The 24855-nt window shown below is 44.4% G+C and overlaps 1 long non-coding RNA gene across 1 annotated transcript in view; it reads left to right on the top strand.

Moving 5' to 3' along the window:
- Positions 1-24855, top strand: part of LOC120411589 — a 96293-nt gene that overhangs the window by 58576 nt on the left and 12862 nt on the right. Inside the window, exon 2 of the long non-coding RNA XR_005604012.1 lies at positions 22595-22651. This is a non-coding gene — a long non-coding RNA (uncharacterized LOC120411589). The remainder of the gene's footprint in view (positions 1-22594; positions 22652-24855) is intronic.

Here is a 24855-nt window from a genome sequence, read left to right as displayed (position 1 = left end):
GCGAACACATTCACCTAAAGCTTTGCAAGGGGAACAAAAGTTATAAATCAACCCTGTTTCCTTGACATCAGGGCAGATTTGCTGGGAGTGCTCTCAGAGTGAGCTCTGCGTGACCTGAGAAGTTGCATGTGGCATTGGGTGTCATAACAAAAGTTCCTGCTGGCTCCATTTTCCTGCTCCGTAATGTCTTTTTACTTGTTTTAAGTACTCCAGGCCCCGACTGCTGAGGTTATTAATCTTCATCTGTGCTCTTTTTAAACTTTACTACTAGCACTTTTTTTGCCTCAGATATGCTTTTATTCATTCTTTTCAGCAGCAATAACCTCTCATATTGGCCAAATTAGGAAATAATTGCAAATAATAGAGAATCCTTTTCCAGCTCTACAGTAAAGGATTATATATGTGCTGTGTGTGAGGGATGGCACAGAGTGTAAATACCAAAATATGGGCAAATTGGCAGAGAAGGGAAGGATGTTGGTTGGCTCTCTCCTCTGTTGCTGTCCAGCTCGGGGGTCTTTGTGTTCAGGGCACAGCCCAGGGCAGAGGGTCACACGTGGTGGTTTCTGGAGGAGGAGGAGGAGGAAGAAGGAAAAGCAAGGGCTGGTTTTGCAGTTCAGCTCATGCCAGTCCCTGCAGGTTGTTTAGGAAAACCTGGGCAGCGTCTTTTAGTCTTCTGAGGTAGAAACAGATTTGGGTGAATCAAATTAAGTTGCTTGTATTTTTTAAGCAGAAACATGTGACCTTCCTTGGTTTTATTTATGTGGCCACCAAAGCCGTGGCTTGTTTCTGTCCAATGCTGATCCCAGGAGTTCCACCCCACTTTTCCTGTGTGTTGGATCAGTTTTCAATCTTCATCCATTGCTTTGAAACACCCAGTTTTCCAGTCAAGGAGCTGAAACCAAGAGTTTATTCCTGAATTTTGTCACAAGTCACACGTCATAAGCAGCCAGTAATCCAACCCAGCTCTTTGCAAGCCAGCAGAACTGTCTAATTAGGCACCATATAAATAATTACTTTTTGATAGTAACTATAGATGTAGGACTCTGGGATATGCTTGAGCCATATAAAAAGCTGCTGCTTTCAGGTGCCTGGCTGCTCTCATACATAGGCATTTTCAGGATCAAAGCTCCTGCGAATGTTATTCACAACAAATAATTGTACTAGCTTTTGGGAAGAAAATACGGAGAACATTCATGTAATGCTGCTGTCTCAGCTGGGGAGCAAGGAAATACATTGACTGTAGGAGAGAGCAAAGCTCTCTGGGCTCTCTCATCACATTAACACTTACCTTCCTTCCTTCCAGTCAAAGTTCTCTGAGCTGCTCTTTCCATTGTTTTTTATTATTCATTTGAATCAGAAAATAATATTTTTCCTCTCTAATTCAGGAAAAATTGTCATTGCCCACCTCCTGCTGAGGCAAAAGAGTGCCAGAGCCCATCTCCTATAAGCTCCTTCTCACTTCAAATGCAGCCTGCAATGGCTCCTTTGGAAATGTAACAGGCTATTATAGAAATATGTATTTACACAGTATTTTAAGATGCACATTATCCACCTGATAGACCATAACAGCTCACTATTACAGCCTATTGAATAAAACCTCTTTGCACCATTTTTTTTTCAAAGCAGATACTTTTTATGTGATGAATTGTGAGTCTATTGTGTAAAAGTACAAGTTCGTCGTGTAGGGCCGTAGGAGGACACCATTTATCTGTAACCCATTGCAGCAGGAAAGTGCTCTCAGCCTGACCCATGGAATGAATTATTCTGACCAGAGGGATGCAGACTGAAAAAAAAGGAGAAAAAGAGCTTCATGAACCTGAAGGGAAAAGTTGCAACATTTGTTTATTGGCCTGCAGTATATTCTAAGGGAGATCACTTCTGCAGAGTCATTTTCCTTCTTCCTTTGCTGGTCCTAGTTTTTAAAGGAACTCCTCTATTTTGAAAGCATCTCCGCTTGGCTTTCCCTCCCAAACTTCCTGTGCCGCTTGTGTGACTCACTCCAGCTGATCCATACTTGAACAGTTTCTCTCTTCCAGGGATTCACGTTAGAACCTGCACTGCCCTAGGTGCCATCCCTCTCATTGTCCGAGGATGCTCCGTTGGAATAGACAATGATCAAAATTTTATTAGCCTGAGGCTAGGCATGAGGACTCCTTGTCATTTCCTGTGAGTTTTAACTTAACGGGGAACAAAAGACAACAGGACCCCAACTTCAAAATGAAGCTGGCAGCTAAAGACATGGTGTCCCTGCTATCCAACAGGCTGAATAAGCTGCAAATAGACAAGATCCCCAGCTTGTTATAAGATGAAATGGAGCCCAGCCCCTGTTGAGAAACGATTTTACATTGCAGATGTTCATGAATGAATGGAAAATGTGGTGACTTCAAGTCTCTTTTCTTTCCCTATCTTCAGGATGTCAAAACTGATTTTTTAAGAGAAACTCTCTAACAGTTACAGTTGACTCCTGAGAAGAACTTGCATGTCTGGAACAAAATAAAGACTCCCAGCCAGCTGAACAGCGTTGTCTTCTTCCCTCCCCCCATTCAAATTAAGCATACACAACAGAAATACCAAACAGGCATGGGTTTTACATATCATGCCAATTCTGATCCAAAACAGTTTATTAATATAAATCACCTCCAAAAAAGGGAAAGATTTTAAAGGGAAGCGAGTAGCTGCCAAAAAGACTTACACACAGAGCCAGTGCCTAACACTAAACCTAGTGGAACTCATGCATTTCCACTCCTCATGAAGCCAAGCAGTGGGGGGCCAGTGCTTTGAACCCTGCGTGGGACACTTGCTGTGAGCCCCCACTAGAAAGCATATGGTTTGAGAGGAAACAGAAACACCATCCAAAAACGTGCTGGTCTATAACCAGTGGATCTGTAAATAGTCTAAACCCATTCCCCTGCAGGAGGGGACCGACAGGCCCCATCCAGTCTTTGCCATGGCTCTTCCCCCTCGGGGAAGTCAGCGTGAGCTCCGACCCCTCTGAGATGACTCCTCTACACGTCTCAGAGCAGAAGAGGATGGCTTGGAGGGGCAAATGTCACCCCATGGGTGCAGGGATGCCTGTTGGCCATGCCTTTGCATGCCAGGCTGCCATCCCTAGGATTCTCACAGTGTGGGGACCCACCCAGCTCCTCTCTGTTCCAGACCTTTCTCTCGGCACTCCCAGGAGGGCTTTCCTGGTGTCCAACCCAAGGATGGAAGCTGACTTTAAGTCTGTGGTTTTGTCCCAAACATCTTCTCCTTGACTTTTTACTCTTGACTCTTTCACAAAGCAGGACCGACCAGCCCGAAGTTGTGGTTGTCTGGATTTCCTAGGTCTGTTTGGGAAACTCGTCCTCACTTTTTAAACAGTGTATTCGGTTTAATTTTCATTATTTTTAGATGTTAAATTTTACATCAATACAGTATGTCTTAAACTACTGTATTAGAATGCTGCTTGACTCACTTCCAAATTGAAGACCTTTTAAAAAAATTGAAGCAGTCCAATAATTTTAAATCACTCTGCACTGTGCATTGCAATTTAAAATTATTGGAGTGCTTCAAATTTTTATAAGCCCTTGAATTTGGAAGTGATCGAGGTTCTGGGCATACTCAGTGTAGAGCAATTTAAAATTATAAGAGCTGTCAAATTTTTATATAAGCACTTCAGTTAGAAAAGGGATTTGGGTTCTGGGCATGTGCAAAGGGGAGCAATTTAAATTATTAAAGTGCTTCAATTTTTTTTCTAAGCACCTGATTTTGGAAGGGTTTTCGTTTGTGCAGCCTAAAATGACAACTTCCTTTGAGAGTTTCTTCTTTAAAAGAATTTCAATCTCGCAAACTAAAGTATTCTTTAAAATATGAATTCACTGATACTTTAAGAACTGATTTGCACAGAGCTTGGTGCCCAGAACATCTATTTTTTTTTTATTCATTTAATCATTTCAGTCTTTAAGGGGCAAATTGATGGTATAGAAATAGCTGCCTCTTTGGATCCTAAATTTTTTCCAACTGTTGCATTCATGGTACAAAAAAAAAAAGTGGAAAAATGAAAAATTTGATGGGAAGAACTGAATGCTTTTTCCATGGACTATCCTGCCTGGCCAATGGAATTTAGAAGGCATGCAAAATTGAAGCAATTTGTTATTAAATCTCATTTTAATGTCTCTCAACACACAAAATGAAAGCCATGTGATAGCTGATTGAATCTGAAGGAAGGAAGTTGGAAAGCAGCTTTATTTGCACGCTCACTCTCTGTACTGAAGTGATTCCCGCCAGGAGCCGTGCCAGGATTGCCATCTTTGCCCCAGATCCAGCCATGTCCTTTAGCATCCCAGTGCTGGGCAGCAGGAGCAGCCAGGGGAGCAGGGAGGGTGCGGTTCACCCACCGGATCCCACCCTCTGCTGCCGTGGGACAAACGCAGAGGGAATCGGCGCAGCTGAGCCGGAGATCGCTGTGTCCGGGTGCACGGGAAAGAGGACACTGAGGGATGCCCTCACTGAGCTGTCAGAGCACAGAGACAGGGCAGATGAGCATTTCCAGCCTCTCCACTCATGTTTCTCTCTGCTTTCCCTTTGTAAAACCAGGGATTCACTCTATAGGGCAGGGATCATGGTAATTAGTTAATGTTTAAGGGCACTGTGTACCTTAAGCCTTGTGTACCAGGAGTATCTGCGGCGTAGAACTGTGCATTTCATCAAATGCCAATTCAGTGTTTTCTTCCCCTTGAATGCTCCTTTCACTTGTTACCATGGAGGTGATAGGTGACCATTTGTAGTTGTTTATTCCTTGGAAAATGAAGTTTTTGAATAAAAGCCAGTGATCAAATTAAATAGGGGCAAAGATATGCCGGAGGTGAAATTCAAACAGGAGCCAGATGAATCATATAGTCAGGAATGAAGGGAAAAATTTCTGAAAGCATTTTGCTTTTTCCCTTGGAGTTTTTGTTCTTGTTTTGTTTAGGGTTTTTTTCCAAAAAGTAGAAGTACAAAATTGGTTTCTTACTGTCTGTGGTATTAACTGCATCATTCTTTTGGGATGTGAAATCCAGGGGTTGTTCTGTGCCAGAAGGACAGAGAATGGGAGACCAAACATATTTCTGCTCAGTATAAGTTGGTTTGGACTGTGCTTTCATTGAACTGTTGTAGAATTTTGTGGCAGGCATTGGCTAAGTTCTGTCCAGAGATGGGGTGTGCTGGGTCCTCCATGCGAGTGTGGCTGGGAGCCACCGTGTGTGGCTGTGTCAGTGGTGAGAAAAGGTTTTCCTGGGAAGAGTTTGGTAGAGGTGAGGGCTATTCGTGCCTTCTCTTTCTGTCCAGCATGTGGGCGTGGGCATGGACTGGATGAAAAATCTGCCTGGGCAGAGGAGCAATAGGGGCAGGTCCAGGCTGTCCTGCAGGCAGGTCTGTGCAGGGATGAGCGTGTGTCGGACCAGGGCGTGCAGAGGCAGTGGGGGATCAAACACAGAGAAACACCCTGGCCCTGCCTGTCTGAATCCCTGTTCTGGCACAAAATAACAGAGGGAATCGCCTCGGAGCCGCCGCCTCACAGGCTCACGTACGAGCACCAAGGCTGCCTTAAAGTTCCCGTCTCGCTGCCTCACTTCAGACGCTGCGTGCTTGAACCCCGCTTTTGGGCTGTATTCATGCTAATGTTGACAGGTTTTTTCCTCCTTTGTTACATTGTGCAAACCAAATAGAAAGTGAGGTGAGCTTGTCTGAGCAGATGAAAGATGGCAAGAAATTGGCGCTTGGGGACCAGTGTCTTGGTGACATCGACTCTGCAGTCCTTTTTTTCTCTCTCTCCCTGGCTTCCCCTCTCCCTCTCATTCTCTCTGAAATGGTCTGTGCCTCCAGTAATTTACATAATACTCTTCTGACACCTTTACTTTAGTCATCAATCACGGTACCTTCTCTCAGTCTATCTTTTGTCTGAGCATGTCTCTTCTTTATCAGGCCATGCACAAAAGATTAATTTCACAGTTTTTCTCCCTTCTTTCTTTCCTTGCAAGATACAAAGCTCATGAAATGACAGAAGCAAGATAATGAAAACAACAATGCAAGCAATTTTTTTTTTTGTTCTTGCTGGTTGGATCTCAAGATACTTTTTTTAACCTCATTGTGTGCCATCTGTCTTAGAAAAGGTCTGCTCAGTATTTTTTAATACAATTCTGATGCTGTTCTGAAGACTACCTGGGGAAAAAATACATATTTTAATCAGGCCATAGGTACTGATTTAAAATTTAAAAAAATAAATTAAAAAAAAAGGAATTTGCGGAACAATTAAAGCGAGGGGTCCATTTCTAATGGTGGCATGGGCTACTGCACAGTGCCCGTGCCCCAATTAATATTAATGATCTTTTGTGCATAGCAAATTTATGGCATTTGATTGACTCACACAACTACACTTCAAGCTGTCACGTAAAGTGAAATATATGGGCGCCATGGCCTAATTTGCATATGCATATGTTCTTAATATTAATTAGTCTAATGGATCTAAGGACCTGGAGATAATTTGAGTACTGGGAGAAGAGAAGCAAACAAACAAAACAAAACTCGCTGAACAGTGCCCTGCTATGGGTTGGTCCTACAGTCAAATAACTCTCCCAAAATGCAAAATAATTGGCATGAATATCTCCTCCTTCCCCATGTCTCTCCCAGGACTGGCTGAATTAAAATCTTATCCCATATAATGCATTGTTTTGGCTCTGACCCTGACACTTTTTAATTTGAAATGCTTAACATGCCAAGTAGATTACAGAATTATAGACAGAGGAGTTTGAGTGCAGGCTTATGGGCATAGGTCAGGGCCATGAGACTTGCCGCCCTGCGAGGGGGCTATTTCCCAAAACACCTGTGTAGCTTCCATTAATATTTATGGGAGCTGTGCGAGTTTATTGGGGGGAACTTGGTCTCCCCACCTTGGCTTTGTGCTTGCATTGCCTGGTAATGATGGCACAGATCTCCAGACGACAAACAGCCACTTTTGACCATTGGGCTTTCAAAGTTAGTGAAAATTCACATTTTTGATACTCCAGGGAACAAGAGATGCCAGAGCACAAAAGCAAGGAGGTGTCAGGGCAATCTTTTCCGTTTGACTTGTGAATTGGCTTATGGGAGGGCTGGCGTCCTAATCCTGGCTGCACCCCTAGATCTATACACTCCCCTCTGGGATAACCAACTTTACGATGAGGAGAACCTTTGTATCATGGTGAAGAGGAGGCTGGCAGTGGGGTCCATGCACTAAGTCCTTCCAGGACCACAAAGTCCTGGCAGGAATTAGCGAGGGGAGGGAGGGATGGTCTGGTGTCCCTGTAAATTGGCTGAAGTCAGGAGATCCTTAGATCCATTCTCATCCTGTGCAGTTGTGCGAGCACAGTGTTGTTACCAGTGCAAAAGGAGAATAGACTCCGACTGGGAGTCCCCTGGGAGAGGCCGTGGCTTGGGATATCCCCGTGCAGCATCCTGCAGGAAGGGTGTGCAGGATATGTGTGGCTTTCCTACAGTCCGGGCTGGTGGCTGTGGGGCTGTTTCTGTGCTGATGGGGAGGTGACAGAGGAGTGACCACCACCCCTGTCACCAGGGGAGCTCCTGCGTGGGCACTTCTAGTGAGGCATGGGCAGCCAGCTGAGGAGCTGGGGCTGTGGCTGCAGTACCACCCCTCCATGGGCAATCTGCAGGGATCCAAGCTCCACATCCAGCAGGGAGGGAGGAAAATCCCAAAGGCCAGAGCATAACAGAGATTTCCAGGAGATAAGGGTGTTTTGGAACTGGGAAATTCGTTAATGCTGTTCCCAACCTCGGGGGATGTGGGGACCTCATCTCGGATCCGGTCCCTGACTCACCTGGGTTGTTTCACCTCCCAGAGAAAACAGCCCACGCTGCTCCAGCCCATTTCCAGCCTGGAGAGCTGTAATGGATCTGCAGGTTGCTGATTGCCTTTACGAGGTGCTAAGCACCGATGGCTGCCTGATGCCAGGGAGGGAAGTGTCAGCTTTTGCCCGGATCAGATCTACAGTGAGTTGTTCTATAGAAAAAAATGACTTTCCTCTATGAAGGCATCACTTATATACCGAATATATATAACAAAACCTGGAAAGCCTCTAGTCACTCATTTTAGCTGCTAAAATGCCTTTAGGCCAACATTCCTGCTGTGAAAGGGGTTATGGACATGTCATATGGGGGTCATCAGTGAAAAATATACCCAACTTTTGTTATTCTTAAGTCTAAATCAAAAACCTCTTTTCACAATCCACTAAGGGACGATTTACTAGAGAGTAGAATGTGGTATCAATTATTTCTGTGGGCATCCTTTTTGTTATAAGAAGCAAAGAGGATTGCTTGAGAGTCAATAGCATGACTCCATCTCAGATTACTAAATAATGAAATGCTAAACTTGGCCTAGAGTAAGGACTATTGCTGTCTCAAAGGGACCAGAGGCTTCAATTAAATCAGAGGACAGTGTTCAATGAATGAGAAAAGGATGCTTAAGGTACGATGACATATTACCGGATTTTACATTTAATTGCAGTGCTTTGTTCTTTTAATAAAAGCACAAGAGCAGTGGATCTCCATTATGGTCATCTGGTAGCATTGTTCACTGTGGACAGTTTATTGTAATTTATTGGCTATGTTTAATCCCTCTATTTTTCATATAAATGAATTCTGTCTGCTTTATTTTATGAATTTTCTTTGCTTATAAAAAAATAGCACCTAATAGTTATTTACACACAAAAGAGCTTTTCCACTGAAGTGCTCAACGGTGCAAGAAACATCCCAGATTCTATGAAACTGGAATGGAAACAAGCGCTTCTACTCAGAGGGGTGCATTTCTGCATCACCCAAGCAGGAATTGGCACTTACTGAGCAATCTCAGGAGTGACAAAAATGTCCTTGCTGGTTTTGTGGGGCTCTGTGCTGCTCAACTTGCCTTTGCTTGGGCTGTGGGTAGTGGGGGCCTGTGCACAGAGTGATTTTGTGGCTTTTGGTCCAGGAGAAATTGGCTTCAAAACCCCCTGCCCCCAGAGGTGGGTTTCAGCCTTTCTGCTCGGTGCCCTGGGATAATGTACAACACATGGCAGCAGTTTAGCTGGAAAACCACTGGAGCATATGTATGTGATTATACATATGTGTGTGCACACATGCATGCATGTACAGATATATTTATAGTTCTATGTTTGCATATATAGTGATACATATTTATTTTAAAATCTAAACCTGCAAGTATTTTTAAAATGGTTGTCAGGCAAATTCCTCCTTTTAGGCATTTTTGCTGTGACTTGTCTCATCTGAGCACGCCAGTTATGTCCCATTATATAAATGATGGGATGGTCAGTGATTTAACTAACGTAACCTGATGCATCGAGGCAACACTGAGGTTACTGTCAGCTTACGAAGGGAGAAATTGAGACCTTGGAAGCTCAGATCCTTGTCTATATTTTTAGAGTCTTGTTTGTTTGGTTTTTCTTCTTATTTTTTTCTTCTCATTAAAAGGTCCTTGTGCAGGAGAGGGATCCTTAAATTCAGCTGAAATACTGTGTGCATCGAGCACAGGCAGGGAAGGCAGGCTCTCTTCAGCCCTGGACAGTGTGTGTGTCTGGTTTTGGGGGCAGATCCTCCCTGAAACAGGGTCACAGTGAGTGGTTCATTCCCTGTAAACAGGTTGGGTGTCTTTTGTTTCTGCCTTGTTTCAGCTCGTGTCAGAGCCTGTCTCTGGAAACGTGGCAGTTCAGTGAAGAGGGTGGGATGAGCTGACTCTCAGAAGTAATGGCACAAAACGAATGGCAGCCAGCCCTGCTCAAACTGCCACGAGAGGTTTCTGGGCCCAGGGGAAAATTGTGAGCTGCATTGCCTACCGGGAGAAATTCCTCTGTGGTTTTATCTGAGGGGTTTTCCGGGTGTGTTTCTTTTCAAGGAGGGTGCAATGCTTTTGACTGCCTGGAGTGTCTAATTTTTCTAATATCATTCAGCCTTGTGGCAGCATCAGAGTAATGAATTCAGGAAGTGTGCGACGAGGATTGTCTGTGCAAGAGGGTACAGGCAGTACTTAACTCCCCATCGATTGCGAGTGACCGATAAACAAGTGAGTGCCTCCTGATCAACCCCAAAGGGTGCTGCAGGTCCCAGACATGTGGCTCTTTAGGTGTGGCACTGGGACTATCATCTGCAACAGCAGCATTTCAGCGCCTTTCCCCTGAAATAATCAACGGCACAGAAATTGCTTTTGCTGTTACTGGCATGGTCCTCCTCAAGGGACTGGGATGGTCCTCCTCAAGGGTAACAAGTGTTGGAGAACTCCTCCAAGGGGGCTGTGCATGCAGGGCTGAGCTGTGTCCAGCTGCAGGACCAAGCATTGTGCCCAAGAGCCACTTGCACATGTGGCTGTGCCAGCCCCCTGGGCATGCAGTCTTGTGCTGTATGGAGGAGAATTATGGCTGTGAACTGGGCAGTCAGGTGACCAGATGCACTCTGTTTGTCACAGCTGCTCCTTCCAGGGGCTCATGCAACGTGGCTCTGCCGTATGCACATTATAAATTACCATATGATGAATATGGGGCCGTACCACAGCAGAGTCTTCTTCTTGACAAAGTGCTGTGCCTATTCCCAGCTCTCCCTGGCCTCTGTTTTTGTTAATTTTACACTGAAGAATCAACATGCCCAGGATGCACGCGTGCATCCATCTCTCTCCCTCTCAAAGGAAATTAGTGCTTTCCTGTCACCGCAGGTGATATGAGAAGGGGAGGAAGTACACAAACTGATTTATCTGGAGCTGTCAGCTGTTTTGAGGATGTTGACTACTAAGGGTGTCAGCTCCTCCTCAGTAGTTGGCTGACTCTGAAGAAGACCCCATTCCTCATTAAAAGAGCACTGAGCTGCACTTGAAAGTGACTTTCCCACTTGTTCTCCTCTCACAAACATCACAATAACAGATTCGCTGTTTAAAGTGGCATGATCTTCATGCCAGGCCCAGGCAGCTTTGTAAAATACACCTCTGCAGCACTCGGCAGCATCGGTACCATCCATGCAAAATTCATTTGAGGTATAAACTAGAGACTATCATCACAGATGACAGTTATAGCAAATCAGCACGCTGTGTACAGTTTCATCCTTTATTCACATTATGTATCATAATAAACGTCGTCCTAGCAACACAGTTTGTTGAGAGTCAAACACAATACCCCACAATGCCTTGCCACAGATGGATGTGAGGAATCGTGGCTGTTAGAGCCTGGTGCAGCCTGAAAAAGAATCAACAATTCCTACTGTCATTTTAGGGGACTCTTTCCTCCTCCCAGTGCAGCCTTGGAGAGAGGTGAAAAGGGAGCCTGTGTCAGCTGGGGGTCTCTGCTGCACACTGGTCCATGTGGGAGCAAAGCGGAGTGTCAGAAGCACTGGAAGCTGGGTCAAAATGTGGCAAGGCTCAAAACTGGAAGGCTTAAGGAAGAAGAGGAGGGACTGTCACCTGGTTAAATTGAGAAATATTGGGGAAGAAATATTACTCGGGTACAAGACTACATCTTCTTTCTTTTTAATAACTGCTTAGTGAAAAAGCACTTCCAAGGTATTGAAAGGGAAAGAAAAAGAAATCTTAATGTAAAAATATATGCCTTCAGTATAGAATTCCACTCAGACCTGAGAGAGATGTTTCTGAGTGGAGCCGGGTGTGATTCATATAACATTTTGCCATCCCCTGGGGAATGTCATCTCCTTCTGATGTCTCCATTTGCAGGAAAGGCTTCATTGCAGGTGCCGCACGAGGCTCCCACACCAAAGGGCAGCGCTCGCTTTCAGACCCTGACGCACGCTTGCTCTCTGAGATGCAGCAGCCCGTTTTCTCTAATCCTTGCCCTGGCACCTGCTCCAGCATGTGTTTTTCCTTATCCCTGCTCATGATAGCCCCTGCTCACACGCTCTGTATTACAGAGAAGCTGCTGCTTCCCCAGGGTGCCGGTCAGCCCATGGTGGGGCTGCTGCTTCCTCAACACTGAACCCCTGGGGTGAGGCCACAGGATACTGTCCCCTGTCCCTAATGCAAATCATGTGTTTCCACTGCTGGGAAAACTCTGGGAAGAGAGGCTCCAGCTCTTTCTTGTCTGTGGTGTATCCTCTGATAGGAGCAGTCAGAGATCCTAATGAAGGATTCTGTTATGTGGAGCAAAGCTTTTCCAGTATGAGACATTATTTTTAGAGGACCCTGATTAATTTCTTTTCCCCTCCTCTTACTATTTTGAACAAAATTGTCACGATGTCTCTCTGAAATGGAAATACATTAATCAATAAGCTGTTAGAAAAAAGGAAACATCTTGGAAAATCACCTTAAGTGTTGCTAAGATGCACCCAATTTCTGAATGAGCATGGAGCCGCTTGCACAGTGATCCTCATCCAGTGTGTAGGTCTGCAGTTCAAAAGCAACAGAGCCAGTGAGACGCAAATGCCAGAGGAGATAAAGACAACCCTTCCTTGCACAACTCCCCTGGGAGAGGAGGTAACACAGACACCACAGGAGTTCAGCCTTTACACAACGCAAAGTGTAGTACCAAGCAAAGGCCTGAAACTTTAAAGCTTGGACATCAGTCCACAACAGAGCCCTTCCAACCTGTGGAGATGTTTATGGCTTTCTCAGGGGTGCCATAAAATAGGATCATCCATCATCCTCAAAGTTTATATCCAGATCCAGAAATGGGTTTTGGGCTCAACTCTGCATAATTCATCGTTATTGTGGAAGTAATCCTGTAAACCAAAATACATTCTCTTGAGGTTTTTTAAAGTATGTGCAGGTTTTGGTGTTGCAGGAAGAGCTTTTGGGGTCCTGTGGGGGGGAACCCAGAGAAACACTACAAAAAAAAGAGAGAAAGCCATTATGGTTATTAATCAGAATTTTGTATACTTTTCAATTTGCTTCTCCAGAACTGATTCCACTGCACAATAATTAAAAAGAAACCCGTGCCGACTGCGGTGCCCCCCCGCCCGTGGAGCGGTGCCTGGCTGATCCCATTGTCTGCGCCCTGAATGCTGAGCCCACAGTTAATAATTAGTGAGCAGCGCTTAAATGGAACGGCACAGCCGATTCCCTGGTACACTGGCAGAGGCGGCGGCTGAGCCAGCCAGGACTTTGTCATCTTGGCAGGGAGCAGGGGAGCTCACTGCCATCCCACAGCCAATGTGCCGTGCAGGGGACCTGGCGCGGCCACCGCGCTGGCACCGGGCTCAGCCCGGCAAAGAGGTGCGGACAGGATGGGAAGGGAAGGGTTTTGCCATCTTCTGTGGGGAAAAAAAAGGAAAAAGGACTCTTTTTGGGTATGGAGGTTTCCCGGAGATGTCTCTCAGGTTCATATTTATTGTTTATTGCCTGTAAAACTGTGTTTCTATGCTTCACAAAGCCATCATTTCGATGTAGTCTGCCTAGCCTGAAATGATAAATGAAAGCAATGAAGGGAGAGGAAGGGTGTTCTGGTGATTAAAACTCTGGATTTGACTTGAGAAAGTAGGTTTCAGCTCCATCTCTGCCACCAACTTTGGGGTGACTTTTGACCAACTGTTTAATCTCTTTGGGCTTATGAGAACTGGGGAGAACAGGGATTTCTCCCTGTGAAATTTTTTTTGTGGGTGTTTTTATTTCCCTTGTCTAGGCTGTGCAGGTCTTTCCACTGGGAATCCTTTTTACTATGTAAAGTGTGACCAAAATGGAGTGCCACTGTAATTTAAACTCCCGTTCCCAGTATTTTAACAATGCATTCATGGATATACAGAGAGAAAATCGTACAGTAATTAGAAAGGATGTGAATGGTGAGAGTGTGAACAGTGGTGAACCTCAGAGAGATCCTTTTCTGACTGGAGCAGGTTTATTTCCCTCAGTGGTGATTGAAATTAATATAGGCTCTTATTTTATGGAAGTACTCGTAAACTGGAGGAAGTGTGATGGCCTGTAGATGTAAAAGGTCAGAACAAATGATCTAATAGTCCTTTTTAGCCTTAAAACTATGAAGGAAAATGAAGGCTTTTAAAAATTATTCTTTTACCACAGTTAGACAGGAAATGGCGATGGGATGGCAAATTTAACCCCCAGGCTTGGACACTGCCTATCCCTGTCCCTTTGCTCATTCCTATGCCAGTAAGTTTCCAATGGGGCTGGATGTCCCAGAGGGTCTCTGATCTACCTCCCTAAAGTGTGCCTGAAAGGCAGTAGAAAAAAACCCTATTGTCAGGAGGCTTTAATTCACTGTTACAGGTGATCACCTCCCCGTTGGAAGTGTAAGGGTCCATAAATCAAGAAATGGTTGAAAACTTCTGCTCTGGTCTTTGCCAGCAGTTAAAGACAGCTCACATCAGCCACGTTTATGTGTCCATCTTGATTCCCTGTGCGTGTTCCTATTGCTGAATGGGGCACTTCTTGCCACCATCATCAAACCAGCCTGTGGCCCTCTTTTAATTTTCCCTTTTTCTACTTACCATGCAATTAAATACCCCTAAAAGTGACAAACACACAAAGAGCTTAATCTACAGCCCTGTTGCACACCAGACACACGAGTGCACCTTGGTAGGAGGCTTTCCAGACAAAGGCACATAATCGCTCATCAGGGCCATTGTTTTTGCTGCACGTGTGGTCTGGATCAAGGGCTCAGCATGCACTTGGCAGTGCAATAATTCCCTTAGGGTTTGGAGGTTCCAAACTCAGACCAGGAGCCTTCCTTTGGCCGCTTCTTTAGCATCTCCAGGCAGAGGAGGACATTCCATGAGCAATTCACACTGTGAGGGTGACGTTACGGCTCCCGGCGTCACCATCATGTTGTCAGGATGGAGGTACATGGACAGGGACCTCTCCCCTGCCAAGCCCTATCCAGGTAGGGTGTTAGGGACTTCACAACCCACAGGCCATGCAGGATCATCATGCTTGGCAGTCCTCTGTGGAACTCTCCTGTAAATTTGTCTAATCGTGTTTACAATCCATTTATATTCCTGGTCTGTGCTACCTGCTGTGCACTAAGTTGCATAATTTAGTTATTCTTTGTAAAAATGTTTCTTATGGGCTATTTTAACCCTGCTGCCTCATAATTGGGTGCGCCCTGGTTCTTACGCTGTGAGAAATAATGACTAATTCTTTGCTGTTTGCTTTCCCTATACTGTTCATGATTTTATAGACTTTATTCTGTATTGTCTGATTTTCCTCTATCATTTTGTAGCTTGAAGGGCCACATTTTTTACAGAAGTCAGCACAATGGGAGATAAATAGAGGATTTGGTTGGTTATTGCAGATCTTGAAATGTAGAAGAAAAATTGATCATCAGCTGAACTAAACATTAAATTTTAGACTTTTTATTAAAAAAAGAGTTAAAAAACCCCAAACTTTTATAAGGCCAGTTTGACGTTCAACATCAGTTCCATTTCAACATTGAATCCTTTTGTTTTTATTCAAGCTGGCAACTAAATATCAGAGTCCAAAAGATTTTATATGAAAGGCTGGAGACATTTTTGGTTTGAGAGTTGCAAAATGTTTGCATATTCCTCTGCAATTTTCCTCCTCAACCTGCCCATTCAGTCCAATCAAAATCTCAGCAAATCTGCAGCTTCCCCACCCAAAAGGCTTGGTTTTGCCCAGGTAGAAAGAGAAGCTGGCTTGAAAAATTTAACCTAAACCACACATATTAGACCGAATATAAAACTCTCCCAACACAAATCCGTCAAAGGTCTCGTGCCGGGCAGATTTCCCATGGATTTTATTTTATGTGCGCTAAACACTCCACCAAACAAAGCCCATCCAGAAACGTGAACTCAAGAGCTGTTTAACACTGTAGATTTTCCCCTTGTATAACAATTATGGAAACAGGCTCGCTAATTGACATCGGATGCGACACTGTGAATATGTGAATGGTATTCAATAGCCATCATAATTCCTCATTTTACTGCTTTTGCTGGTGTAGGCCAGTAGTTGTGTGTAGTAGGAGAAAATACAAAACACGCCGTTCTAGCGCCAAACTACCCGAAGATTATTACTTTTCCCTGCTGGCCAAGTGTGCCTGGATTTTCTCACCTTCTCAAGCTCAGGTCTTTGTTCCTTTATTTATGTTTTATAAGAGGAAGAAACTAATTAATCTCTTTCCCAAAGAAATGCAGGCGTGTGCTTGTTCCCACCCGAATTTTTCTGAGGGTGAATTCCTCCCTGCTGCGGTTTTGAGTTCTTGGAAACGAATGGGAATGGATCTGCCTGGTCCTGATGTCTGCTGGAGCTGGGCTGGCTGGCTGGCCTGAGGTCCTTTTGGGGACCCAAGAGGGTAAAACTTATTGGTGAGAGATTTGTCCCTTGTGTGGCAATCAGAGCCATGGGTACTGGGAAGATTCTTCATCCATAGCACAAATATTGTCTGGGATAGTTTGATGGTTGGCTGTGATTGTACATGAGAGTTCCACCTAACCTAAGCAAGCTTTTGTTTCCTTCCCATCCTGGTAGTGTGGGATTCAGTCTTAGTCTCTGTATTCTGAGTCTGCCTAAAAACTGATTTTTAGTCATAAAAGAAGAAATTCATTTAAAAATTGATTCAACCCAAATAAATAGACTTTGCTTGAAATATTCAATATCCAGTTGGAAATCCCCTGTATTGTATGCTGGGTTTATTTAGAGTAAATCTAGGAAGATCAAGACACATTTTAATATACAAATTATATTTGTTTTTAAGCTACAGTATTCTATCTGGACTCAGCCTTCTTCCATTCTTTTAAACATTAATCTTCCTTTTTGCCCCTAATCCTTTCTTTGCTACAATGAGCTTTCACTATGTGTGTGTGGGGAGGGAAGGCCCTATTAGATTATAACATTTTATGAGTTGTCAACGATATAATGACATTAGCCACCTGACTGAGAAAGTAAAAACCTTTGTGGTGTCACATAACAGGTTAGAATGGGCTGGTAAGCCCTTGTGAAATAAACAAGGTAAAAAAAATAAAAATCCTCCAAAATGTGTATTTAAATGGGTGGCTCTAACCCCTCCCTGCTTATTAGACCACTGAGAGCACATTAAATATTTTATACGTATATATCTTTCTGCCTCTCCAAAATAGATAGAGATAGGCACACACACATCAGTACATGCACACAGGCATAGACACACAAGTCTTTCAAAATCAGAAAGGTCTCAAATTTAATTGGAATGGAAAATGCTAACTAATTGGCATCCAAATTTGATTTACTGTAGAAACCTCATATTTGTTTGAAACACAACACTATGTCTTGGAACACAAGCCCAGTCCTTCAAAAATCATACATGAGAACTGTGGAAGAATCAATTAAAGTTGATTTGGCAGATCTGCTTTTGACAAATATAAAGAAATCTCTGATTAGGCTGAGAAGAAAAGAATCCCTCTTTCGTGCTCTCTCTATTCTCTCCCTCTTTAAAGGCAGTAGATGTCAGAAGGGGGTGGGTAGTGATATGCAAAACATGGCCTCCATAACCAAAGTAGCCTGCAAAATTAGGTGTCAGCATGCAAAGCTTATTGATGTATGAATGCGGAAAATGAAAGCCGGCAGTAGACAGACGGGGCTAAAGGTGAGACAGCCACAGTGAAAGCAGCTGTACATCTACGTCAAGGTGTTGCTATATGAGCCTGCTTTTTTCTGGAGGGCCACAGCCTAACAAGCTGTGCCTGGCCATAAAATGATGAAACAATACAATGTAGGCACACACTGTGTGAATACCAAATAAATTGACTCGGGCCCCCCCACACCCCTTCAAAGTAGGCCTGTGTGTTCATTAATAAATTCATATTCTGAGTTTTCAATAAAAGAAGAAAATGCAGTGTAAACTGGAGTTACTTAGTGACACCCAGCTCATTGCTTTTTATTGTTGCTTGCAGCTACGAAGCCTTCGCTGTGCACTAGTAGAATTTATTACTGTCTGTCTTTGTGGCAAGTTGGCGAAGTGAGCCTTTTGAAGAAAATTGACCCACACTTCATGAATATGATGAAAAATGCCAATAACACTACAAAGACAAAGCTCTTGACATTAGTGTGCAAAGAACTAAGAGACAGTAATGAAAATATTGCAATTACAAATCATATCCCTCCTCCCCGGCCGAGGGGCACGGGCATCCGGGGGCCGCAGCGGAGCCCCAGGACCCTGCTGGATGTGGGGTGGGCTGGGGAATGAGGAGGGGCAGGCACCGTTTCACCACCTGGCCCCCTCCCCATCCTCCGTGCTCTGGAGGAGGGAAGGGGTGAGAAGAGGAAAGCAAGTGAAGTGCTTAATCCAACAAGGATTTCCCTCCTAGAAGGTTGCCCCTCTTCTCTCTGAGCCTGCGCACAGAGGGAGAGTGGTCTTGTTGCTAAGGCACAAGATTAGCAGCCATGGGGTCCGGCTTGCGCCTGCCCTTTGTCCATGCTCCGCCTAGAAGCTCCTGGACACAAATCACTAGAAGATTGTGCCTTAATTTCCCCCTCTGTAAAATATTTTTTCCTTCTGTGCTTTATGAATGGAGCTTCTCTGACTGGCATCTCTTCTGAGCTACCTCATTCTGCTTGTGTGCCTGCACCCCTGCACTCTTTTGGTATCGCGGTAACGAGGATAGGTTAAAAATTAGCATTTTACAAGCAGAAAGGTCTGTCTCACGGTCTTTGTCCTGGAAAGAGACAAGAAGAAGGAATGTGACATGCAAAAGTTCTCTGTTTAATTCTTAACCTGCTGATATGCAACTTGATCAGTGAAAATCCATGAGGAACAAATAGGGCAGGCTTTTTTTTTTTTTTTCCCACCCAGCAGCTGATGGAGTGCTGGAAAAAGACGGCTAAGAGGAACCAAGCTAAAAAAAATAAAAATAATTAAAATCAGCAATGAAAGGTTGTTTACCCTATGTTCAAAATTTGCCACTTTCTGAACTTATCATCAATCAAATTTTCTGTCACCAAGATAAACTGTAAGTGCCAGGCACTTTGTTTATGCATTCTGCTCTTATATTTATTGTGGAGAGACCTGCTAAAAATCAAATAAAAAGCACGCATGCTATCTACTAAATTTGGATGTGACAGTCACAGGTAAAATATCTTGCCACGTTGGGCTACTGTTCAAATCAGTTGAGCTTTGCCGTTCTTGAACTCCTCTTCCCATTTGTAGAGGATGACTCTTGTAAATGACAGCAAACCACAACTTTTCCTCTGTGATATGTGGCCACTGATGAGATAATCATGACGTCAACCAGAGCGATTCTGCAGGTCTGGATGAACTGATGGGCTCTCAAATATGGGCTACCTGGGAACTGCGCTTCCATCAGACCTGTGCCACTCATGGATCCTATGCGTGAGTCCCGATGAAGTTTTGAGGTCCAGATACAGCCCCGAAGCACTCAGACCTCTGAATGCGCATCAGGGTTATCTCAGCATCCTGGCCATCTCTTTTCTCATGGTGTGGTGTCCTTTCTCTGTCCTGGTCATGGAAGACCTGCCACATCTGAGGAGTCAAAGTAAGTAGCTGTACCTGTGCCCCTGAGTGGCTGAGTCCTTCTGTGGAACATCCTCATTAGAGGCACCATGAACCCACCGGGAGGAAATGACTCTGCTTTAAGCAGAGCTAAACTGGGTGTAATACAGTTTTCCATGTTTTATAAATCACTTAGAGTTTAACAGTAAATTATGAGGACAAAAGAGATTGAAAAGGAGAGTGAGTAAAGAAGCATCCAAACAGCAGGAGCAGCTACTGTATAACAGGTGAAAAAAATAGCAAAATGGACTGATTATGTCTGAACATCCATCCTTCTGAAGCAACTGCAGGTTAGAAATCATTGCTTGTGTTATATGGCTTTGAAAACAAGGCTGATGCAGAAAGCTCTGGAGGAAAATGTGAGACCACCACATAGATCAGAACAATGCCAGTGTAAAGAACAAAAAAAAGACGGAGCCAGAGAGAGCCAGCAGATTGTCCAGCTGTAAAGAGCAGCGTTGAAATCCAGAGGAAGCTTTCATCAAAGGCTGACTTAAGTACAAAGGTTCAGACCTAACTAAGAAGCAGCTCATTTTTTGTTGCTCCAGAGCAAGACCTGTCCCCCCAGATCTGAGCGAGCGAGTGAATGTTCTCTTGCTCAGCTGAACGAGGCAGTGGCACAGTCTGCCCACAGATGGGGAATCTCACAAGTAACGATGAAGCCATTAGATAACATATTGGAGTGACTCTGCTGAGCAGGCTGAGTGCCTGCTCAGTGAAAAAAAGAGAGGAAGAGAAAACACTGTGTAATTATACACCCACCCCGTTCTACTGTCTCATTCTTTCTTTCTGTCTCCAACAACATTAGGCTTCTACACCTCTTTCCTGAGCATTTTGTGGCTCATCTCTCTAACAGGTGATGACCCATTTGCATTAAATAACCTTCCATAGAAAGCTACAGGTTTCATGACGGGACGCTCCTTCCTGTTGCTGGAAACATGGACCAGCCTTGTAGTGAGCTGATCCCTCGATCAAAAATGTTTGTTCATCTTATTCCTTGTATCGCACAAAAAGTGGAACTAGGTAACGGGGCAGTTTATTTGGCATCATTGATTATGGCTTAATGATGACTGGAAATCCAGCTGTGAAACTGCTGGGCTTGTCTGCAAGCCAGATACAAGGAGATATATTTTTCAGGTCTTGGCATGTTTAGCATTTTGGGATGAACAATTTATCTACCTGGGTTCATTCTGCTGCTCCTAGAACTGATTGTATATTAGCATGTCTCGTGAAAATCATGCGTGACATTACTCTTGCATCTATATATTGAAAAGAAATGAAACTGGGGCTGGATAAAAGCCCTTTGAAGTCGGTGGAAATGTCTCCCATCAACTTCAATATGAACAGATAGAAACATAGAAATATAGGATTGGAAAGACCTCCTGGGTCACTGAGTCAGTCCTCTGCTGTCTCCTGCACTCCTTCATATAATCCCTTCTCCGTTGGTTGTTTCTCTTTAGCCTGTCTAAGGCTGAGGATGTGCTCAGCATATTGCTGAAATTGTCATCCAGAATGAGATTTCTTCATTACAGGTAGCCAATGGCTCCTGCGTGTTTGATTTGTCAGCTCTTACAGGCGTGAACAATTCCCAGCGCGTCATCTTAAAAACGTAGTCAGGTGGATGAATGCAGGTGTCGGGAAGACTGAAGGGGGTACAGGGCTATCTGTATTCAGTCTGTGTGTTTGTCACGACTCTGAATACTCACATCACCATTTCCAGTAAGTGGTGGATGGGATTCTTCATCCTTGCAGCAAAGAGTGGGGACTGATTGCAACAAAATGAAAGGACCCCAGTTTTGTGGGAACCTTAAAAGTTATAGGTAAAGGAAGTTCAGGTTCTTTGGATTCTTTTTTATTTTTGCACAGTGTTCTGAATGCTGAAAGTGAAAAGAAATTGTTGAAAGGTAGAACTACGAAGATTTCATGCCATTTTATTCAATGCCAATTATTTATAAAGAGAAAATAGAAGAGAGGGCTGGAAAGGGTTAAAATTAAAAGCTGTTTCTAAGGCCTGCAATAATAATACAATAGACTGGTGGTAGCCACAGGCAGAATTTACTGTCCTTGGTCTAGTGAACCAGTATTAACCCTTCAAGTGTCCATGATGGCTCCGTGCACAGTGTCACTTTCTGCTCCAGTGTATGGATGTATGCTTTCTGTCAGATTGCTCAATTAATTATAATTGTCCTACCTTTAAAGGGATGGCCCTGGGCATACTAGGGGGTGTGGCCCTCATGGGGTTTTATTTCAAGCCATATCCTACTGTCTCTCACTCAGTCAATGAATCTTACTCATCAATATTTAATGACACAAGTGTACCTTCCTTTTTTTTTTTTCCCCTTTTAAATTATTCTTCTACACAGCTAGACAGGTGCATTGTCTTCCCATTACGTTCTGGTGACAGAGAAGATGCTGCCTTGCTCTGTGTTAGCATCTAAGAAAGAGGTGGCTAGAGCCACCCAAAATTTTGAGCGATGGGCATTACAGACCTCTTGTTCTGCCTCTGAGATGTGACAATAAGTGTCTCGCTACAGATTCATTACCCAACAGGTATTCATCAGCTTCAAAGCTGCTTTTACCGGCTGCAGCGCACGGGAAGAAATCTGTTTTAAGGAACAGGGCAGGAGAGACATCTCAAAGACTGTCCTTATTTTATTCTATAGTGCCATCTCAGCTGCTCTGAAAGCTACCAGTGACACATGTTGTGCTGTTCACACCTTGGTATACTCTTGGACAAGAACCACATCCTGTGTATTATTGATATTTTATGACAAAGTAAAGCAATTTTAAAACATCAGGCTGCCCATCTGCTCTGAACTACTTTTCACAATATTCAAAATAGATGTGTTTCCCTTTTCTGTTTTCATATGAGTGAAATGCAGACCACAGTTAGGTTATGAGACTGGGGGCCGGGAATTTTTCTACTTTTAATCCTGTCTCTGACATTGATTCCTTCATTAGCCTTGGGCAAGTCATTTCACTTGGATATATTCGAATCACCACATCTATAAAATGGAGATGCAGTGAGGTGTCATGGAGATTTATTAGGCTGTGTCTGCAGCATACTTTGAAGAAGTCAAACCTTATACACCTGTTAATGAATGGAATTTTAAAATATGAATGAAAACATTTTCTCGTTTCAGAAGCCCAAGTTCTGAAGGAGCGTCCCGCAGACCCGTGACTCCTGCCACAGTCAGCAGGTACGATTTTACACTCACTGCGTAAACTCATCCAGGAAAAATTACCTGGAACTTAACATTGTGGCAGCAACATGCCAGACAGCTTCCTGGTCAGAAATGTGTTGTTATTGATGGATATCTTATTGTCCCTGAGAAATGAAAAAAAAGCAGTTTTTACAGTTAAAAAAATCTCCAGGAGTTGTTTAGGGAGTTGGTGCTCTGGGACTGGAAGATATACAGGAAAATTAGATTCCTGCATCATTTGATCACTGAGGAGTAAAATGCTAGGCTTGCATGAGTGTTTTGCTCCCAGCTTCAATGAAGCCAAGATCTCATCCAAGTGACTGGTAAGCTTTGGTGGGAGACTTGGAGGGCTTGGAGCCTTTCCTGGTAGCTTGGCCCTGGTGAAGGTCAATAATCAGTGGAAGTGTCATTAGCCTGAAGAGGAGCTTGTGAGATGAGCTGGTCCCATTCTGTAGTGCCTGCATTGACTCAGAGTTTTGGTGTGGGCAGAAAGGCATTAAAAAGGATGTGTGGTCCTGTCTGCCTCACCAGCCTGAGCCACACACCTGGGGATGAGACACAGCTCAGCTTTGGCACCGGCCAGAACCGAAACAAGCCGCTGCCAAACTTACATTGTCTTTACTCATGCCGGACTTTCTGCAGACGAGAATAAATCCCCTCCATGACTAATCTGTGCATGACTCACCAACTGTATCACAGCGCAGACCTCGAGGAGCTGTGGGAAACCACGGTGCACTGAGGCATGTTTGAAATGAACACTGACCCCTCTCAGCAGCCAGCAGGGTTCCCACAGAAACTCAGGGCATGAGGTGGTTTCTGCAGAGCTGGGGCAGTGGGGGCACAGTGTGGTGCCCAGCCCTCCTGCTGCCCCCCTGCTCTGCCACTTCCTGGCCGGTCCCTGAGGCTGCCAGCTCCCAACCCATCATTGCTGCTGGTTTCCCAGCATCTCTGCCCAAAGCAGTGTTGCAGGGATTTTGAGGAGACCTCATGGAGCAAAGTGGTACAGCTGAGAATGGGAGCAGGTAATTGTGAGCTCAGTCTAAAGAGAGGAAGACACCTCACTTAGGAAACAGGGTGTAAAGGTGTTACAAGGAGATAGAGCAGCAATAGGAAGGGTGAGTCTCCTGTGGAAGATAAAGTAACCCACAAAAGTCATGGTGCAATGATAAGATCAAGTTCATCTTAGTCACCCAGAGCAGTTTGAATTAAGCTCTTCCCTGTCCTGGCATATCTAACACGCAGAGCTCAGCCGTGGCTGTTTCCTATGAGGAAAGCTGACAACTTGCTTCTCCAGCCCCTGCTTGATAGTCATAACCAAACCCATCATTTCTCTTAACATGTAATAATACAGAAAGAATATTTGAAAAGTCAATAATTTCCTTGCCTGGTCTAGTTGTAACACTATTTTAAAGCCTGTGCTCAGGCCTTGCTACTCACTGAGCACAAAGCAGCTGGGAGTGTTTCAGAGGGAGCTTGCCTAGCCCTGGGGGAATGGGTGAAGAGGGTTTTTCTGTGACTTGTTTGCAAACCCCTGTGGCTGTTTTGAGGAGAGGCTCGTGGGATTTTACACCGTCATGTACATCCATTCTGACTCGGAAAGATGGCTTCTGTCCAGGGTTTGGCAAAAAAAAAAAAAAAGAAAGGAGGGGCCCCCTTCAAAGGCTGAGTTTTGCTGGTTTAGAAATAAAATATGGCTAATGAAACCGCCATTCGCACATCCTTGCAGTGCTCCTCTGCCCATTCCTACATTAAATAAGGAGGCTAAGGAATGAACGCAAATGTATCCAAGTTTGTTATGGCAGACTGATGGTAATAAGAGAGCATTGGGCTCCAGAGGCACCTGGAAGTGCAGATAAGATCAGATCAGGTCAGAGAGGGAGCCTGGCAGCCATGGTCCTGCTCTGTGGAACGTGGTGAGCTGCAGCCCAGCTTGCCAGGAGCAGGTGCCACTGGCCTCTCTTCAGCTCTGCACCCTGCCAGTGAGGGGCCAGGTCCTTTCCCTGGGAGACCACGGGCTGTAGAGGAGGAAAATCACAAACAGAAGTCGCTATTTCCACTTTCCTCGGTATTCCACTGTGCCCCAAGTTGCTGCTTGCTTGCTTAAGCTTCAGGCTGTTTGGTTTTCTCTTTTCTGAATTTGGTGGTGTCATTTCCACACTTGAAGCCTGTTTCGCCATGTTTCTGGCAAACCCCTTTGGTTA

Source organism: Corvus cornix, chromosome 3 (assembly GCF_000738735.6).
Source record: "Corvus cornix cornix isolate S_Up_H32 chromosome 3, ASM73873v5, whole genome shotgun sequence".
Lineage (NCBI taxonomy): Eukaryota > Metazoa > Chordata > Aves > Passeriformes > Corvidae > Corvus > Corvus cornix.
The sequence above is the reverse complement of the archived record's forward strand: the minus strand, read 5'-3'. Positions and strand labels throughout refer to the sequence as shown.